The following is a 5,781-nucleotide window of genomic DNA, read 5'->3' on the forward strand; positions in this document are numbered from 1 at the left end:
TCCCCCCACCCATGGTTCCCATCAGAGTCCTGGGGACCTGACCCACCTCTATTTTCTTTGCCACGGCCGGCTCTGCTGCTTCCCATTTGACCACGGGAACAGGGAACTGGAGAATCCAAAGAAAATGGCAGCGAGAAACATACAGTGTGGGTCTCTTCTCAGAGAAGAGGTCCCTGCCCAGTAGGCCTTTTCCACATTTAGGTCTGGCATGTCGATTGAGCTGAAAATATATGATGTGCAATGAACGGCAATAGCAAAAGTGGTTGTCTAAGAAAGTGTAGAAATGCCGATGGGGGAGAGATTCCATGGTTTCCAACTTTGATCAGCATTTATTCCCTTTATGGAAGAAATGGTATGCGAGTTTACTAAGTGCATGTTCTAAGCTATCCATCGACATCTTTTTTTGTTTGGCTTCTATGTTTGTTGTTTGGGGAGGAGGCGCTTGTGTGTTTTGCGCTCGGGTCACTTCACAAGCATGTTGCTCTGTATTCATACACTCTTATACACACCTATGTATGTACAACAGACATATTGTAGAGACACACAAAGCAGTATACACAATCCCCAGCAAGCAATTCTGTGCAACAGTAAAATATAGGTGGCTCTGAGTAAGGCTTTTCTTTACTGGCTAACGTGGTGTCTCAGCAGACTTGTTCATTGCCACACGATGACTATGAGAAAACACTAACGAATCTCCCAGTACTCACAAAGGCATTTTGCTGAGCCCTGCAGGCTAAGGCAACCATCGCTGGAAGTGGGAATGCGGGAGAGTTCCACAGGCCACGCCCCCTGATGTGAGAGTAGATAGGCCATGGCTTGACCAAGACACTCCTTTTCTTATATTACCTCAAGGATAGGATATGGATGTTTTCTCCCTCACCTTCTCATGCAGGGATCTTAGGTTAATAATCTTGCTTTCCTCACATAGCTAGATACTACCCAGAAATGCCCAGGAAGGTCTCAACTTCAAAGGAGAGAGGGACACCTTGGTCTGGCCTGACCACCACTGTCCACACTCCATTCCTATTTGGGCCCTTCTCCCACTGTTCTAAGCAGTGCAGATCGATGATGGTGGCTTAGAAAGAACTGACTGGGGAAGCTTTGAAGTGGGGAAGTCATGGTTTTTGCCTTGAAAATGTGCATGCTTATACTACAAGCCGCCCATTTATCTTTGCTCTCCGAGACCAATGGAGGTTGCTTGCCACTGGTGTTATAAACAACCTTGTCCTTGGGCTGAACATATTAAAAGTGAGGATCCTTGTCCTGCTCCCCAACTTTCAAGTCTGTCATCACAGGGCACTGGTTTATGTACCAACAGATTTTTCCTAAAGCTAAAGGTTTTTAAAAATCTCAAGAACTTCATTTATACACACACACACACACACACACACACACACACACACACACACGCCTTTCTGGTAAGTCCATTGCCCTAAACTTTAAACTATGAGAATTTGACTGTGTGCTGATGAACTCTTTATAGTTTATTAGGACAAGTATTCACTTAGTGGCATGCATCAAGCTTCAAACAAGCATCGCCCACAACTCCTGGGAGAGTTCTGCATTTTAGTTGTGTAACACACTTGAGAGACCAAATCCTGACAGCACACATTAGGATTTTTTGTGTTATTTAAACCTTACCTGGTTAGAATTTAATCCCCTGCTCACAGCACAAAGACCAAAATGACACAAACAGGGGACGGCTGGCATAAAGAGATACCCAACAAGCTGCTCCATTTAGCATCATCTAAATCCTCCTTTAATATGATTAACATCTGATATTTCTCTCTTTCTGAATCATATCCACTCCCAGCCAGGCCACCTCTCCTTTATCTGCAGTGTCTATTTTCAGACCGCCTCAGTGCAAGGAGTATGGGGCCTGGGAGTAATTTTGTCACTTCCCATGTGACTTCAGACAAGTTATTGGTCTATTTTGAGTCTTATTCTTCCTTCGGTAAAACTAGGCTCTTTCTGGAAGTGTGGTGACAAGGTAGCAGGAGTCTGGATCCCACCCTGCCCCCTCCACTCACAGGCTCACGCGTTCACATGCGCGCATGCACCCACCACCACACAGGGTCCTAAGATCACCCAACAGTTTTTCATTTCACCTCTCCGTTTTGGCGCATGTGCTCGCAAAAGCTTCAGATAAGACGATCCTTTCCTTTCTGTGCCCGTGTGCGTGGAGGTCAGTGCTTAAGTGAGATGCTTAAGAAGCCACCGCTCTTATCACAGTAGCTTTACCAGTGTGGGGCCCCGGCTGTGAGCCAGGGGTGGACCCAGCACTTGGAGCCGAATACCTCAGTTGAGAGGAGGGTGCACACTGCGTGACTTTGGCATTGAAGTTTCTACTCTTAGACGGAGTGAAATGAGTCTGTAGTCTACTGTGAACAAGAGAAGAGGATGGCAAAGTAGAGAACGGTACACCTTGTTTCTTTCTGAATGTTTAAGCATGTAGAGGGACTCTGAAGTTGTGGCTGCATGATGCCCAAAGATCCTGTCAATTCAAAGGAGTATATTAACCCAACAGAGTACCAGCTGGTCCAATAATAAAACATTTTACTGACTGCATTTTAAGTTTCTCAGTCAGTTGTTGGCAGCAATAATAAAACGGCTAACATGTATTGACTGTCTACGATACTCTTCTAAGTGTTTTACCACTATTACTTCATGTGAGCAGTAATAATCATCATGTGGATATTCCGATAAGAAAAACTTCAGTTTGCCTAAAGATTTATACTGTTTTTAAAGGAATTCTAAATGGGAAGGGACAGGTAGAGGCAGGGGTAGAGAGGGTTATGAGATGAGAGAAAATGAGGTTAATGTTTCCCCCCTTCGCTAGACTTTCTTCTCCTTCGTTCTGTTCTCCTTCCCTTGTCTTTTTTTTTTTTTTTCAGCTCTCTGCTCCATCTCTGCCTCTGTCACTCTGAGCACCATCCCCCTTCAGCCCCTGCTGCTGATGGCTCTCAGAGCAGATGGGGAAGGTTTATCACTAGCGAAGAGGGAGTGGCTTGAATCTCTCTCCCCTTCTAGACCCTGCATTTCCTGGCCTTTATGAGTCAGGACCTTCTGAGTGACAGGAGAGTGGTTCTGCCTTTTGTATCAATTTACACAATTGCCGAGATTCTTGGCAGAGCATTCAGACTTAGGGTGGTGAGAGTTTGAGAAGCCCCAGGGGGTGTGGAAGAAGACTCTGAAGGGGGTGGAGGGGGTGACAAGAACTATACTTTTGGTTTGTGCTAAAGCCCAGGAAGCTGGCCACGCTGTGTGGAGTGGGGCTCTCGCTCCGAACCTCCGAACGTGAGTTTGCTAAAGTGTGCGGAAGAGGGGTGTTCAGTTACAAGTGCATCCTTCACTCCTACTTCTCACGTTTAATGAGACTGGCAATAATAAATTTGTCTTTCCAGGTGTTATGGTATATATTTCTATGCTTCATTTTCACTTCACTTTGAAGAGCTTCCAAATTTTTTTTTTTTTTATGGGAAGGGAAAAGGGGGGTTTGGGATTCTGTCCCAGTTTTTAAATCATACTGACACTTCTGACTTTAGGGGCATATGAGTTGGATTTTATTGCTTTTTTGTTGCTCTCACAACTGTGGCTGGAAAGAAGGCAATGATCGCTGTCAATTTCCAAGGCTGGTTTACAGGTTTGGGCAAAGAACGCAACTAAGCCACTGACCTGTGTAAGTCACCAAGATGAATCACACTAGCTCAGGGGCCCAAAGGCCTACCTACCACCCTACTCTGGTTCCATTACCTCGGCCAGCTACGTGATGTGGTACAGCTAAGAAAGGCAGAATGGCCCAAAGATTGGGAGGCTAGAGATGGTCTTGTGTGCACAGTGACCAACACCTTCATCCAGATAGATAATTCTGACTTTGGGGGCATGTGAGTTGGAGGTTTTTGCTTTTTTGTTTTCCTCTGCCCCACCCTGTGGTCAGCCAGGCGTCCCACCTAGGCCCATGCGTGCCTAGCTGTCTATCTGAAGGCAGGGCCCTAATTCCCAGGAAGAGTGATTGAGTGCCCTTGCCCTCACTAAAGACCCAGGTTTTTGGAAGGAAAGTTTAAAAATAAATAGAAGGAGAATTTGATTCATTGATTAGCTGGTGTATAAATGCCATTTCCTAAGACACTAACATCTCACTGGGCAGATGATCCATCATCAAGCCTGGGGTCTGACTTTTTCCTGGAGACACATGACAGGCAAGGAGAAGACTTCTGCAGACCCCTTCCTGTGCTTTCTGACTTCACTCTTAGAAAGAGAAAATAAAGCAGTACCCCTTACATCCACCCCACCACCCCACACACTCCCAAACACAGGCCCATTGGAATCCACACACAGACTGTATTCTCTCCACCATGCCCAGCCCCATCCCAACCCACCTCACTCTCAACACGGCACACGTGGAAGAAGATTGCATGTACTTGGAGATCTGTCGTTCATGCCACCATCTCTTTAAAGAAAAATGAGGACAGGTGGATTTAGGAAGCTCTTCTCTCTGCTCCAAATAGATATTTAAATATGAGGATCGTTTGGAGCACTGGCACAGGAGTGAGAACCTTTCACTGCTCTTGCAGTCTTTTGGCCTCAAAGCCGCTGAGCTGTTTAAATGATCGTGCAACACACTATTGGTGGGTGGCGGGGAGGCAAAGAAACGCTTACTATTTCTTTCCTTGCCAGCCCCACTACTGACAAGCCAAATTGATCTCTTAAGAGACGAAATGAATGTTCTCCAAATATACGTACACACACATGGCTGTCTGGGAACCTATTCCTTGTACAGAATGATCGCCTGAAATGTGAAGGAGAGAGCAGTAAAGACACTGGGGTGTAAAGGGGTGGGGGGTGGGGGAGGGGCAGAGGTGGTATTGTGTGCCTGCACGGAGCTTCATTTTTGCACCGCCCCGTCCTTCTGGAATTCAAGGTGTTGATCAGTATAATGAGACCGGTCCATTGATTTACCATCTATTTGGGAATGTCATTGCATTTTTAGCTCCCTGTGTCTTTTTTTGTCATTGGGCTACATTCAAGCACAGTAAGATCAACTTGAAAACCTCCTTACTCAACAGCTTTATTAGTTATAGCATTCCGTGACCTTTCTCAACATTCTTAAAGGAAAAGATACAGTGGAATGTCGCTTTACTTTGCTTATTGTCCTTTGTTGCTGCGAACAAAGCGTTTTCTACAGTGGCTATAGCACATAATTATACAGCTTTCAATGGCAGTGTCTTGGCACCTATCAGAGTTCAGAGGAGCCTTTAGAAAAAAAAAAAAAAGATGTTTTGTGGCAGCCTAGGGAGGGTCTCATCTTTCCTTCAGAAAATAGTTCAAGGCTCTTCTGTCAAGCTTCCCTACTTAGAGCTTTTTCTCCTCCTGCTTCATAAAGTTTAAAGCGGATTCAGTGGAGTTCTATGATCTATTTCTTTTGAAAGATTGTTCCTCAGCACAGAGAGGGCCTTTGACTTCAAGAGTTCACAGATTCATGTCTTTAGGTATCATATGTCTGACCTTATCAGTTACTCCATTTAATGTCGGAGAAAAAGTCTCAACTCTTTGTGTTGGTCTGTTTTGCCTCTGTGAAATGATTTGGTGAAAAGACCATCCTTTTTAACACACCACTGAGAGGCCGTTTCGGCTGCAACCTGCCCTGTGGCTTTTCTCTCTTAAAAAAAAAAAATGTCCTTGTGTTTTGTGTATGGATGAGTTCACAGTGAGAATAGAATTATACAAGGGCAGGCGCACACACAAAAAAATCTTTTGCTTCCCTCCCGCCCCCCCCCCCCC

At 45.3% G+C, this 5,781-nt stretch overlaps 1 protein-coding gene across 5 annotated transcripts in view; it reads left to right on the forward strand.

Moving 5' to 3' along the window:
• Nucleotides 1-5,781, forward strand: part of PROX1 (prospero homeobox 1) — a 47,755-nt gene that overhangs the window by 23,927 nt on the left and 18,047 nt on the right. The window lies entirely within an intron of this gene.

This window comes from Myotis davidii, unplaced genomic scaffold (assembly GCF_000327345.1).
Source record: "Myotis davidii unplaced genomic scaffold, ASM32734v1 scaffold362, whole genome shotgun sequence".
Lineage (NCBI taxonomy): Eukaryota > Metazoa > Chordata > Mammalia > Chiroptera > Vespertilionidae > Myotis > Myotis davidii.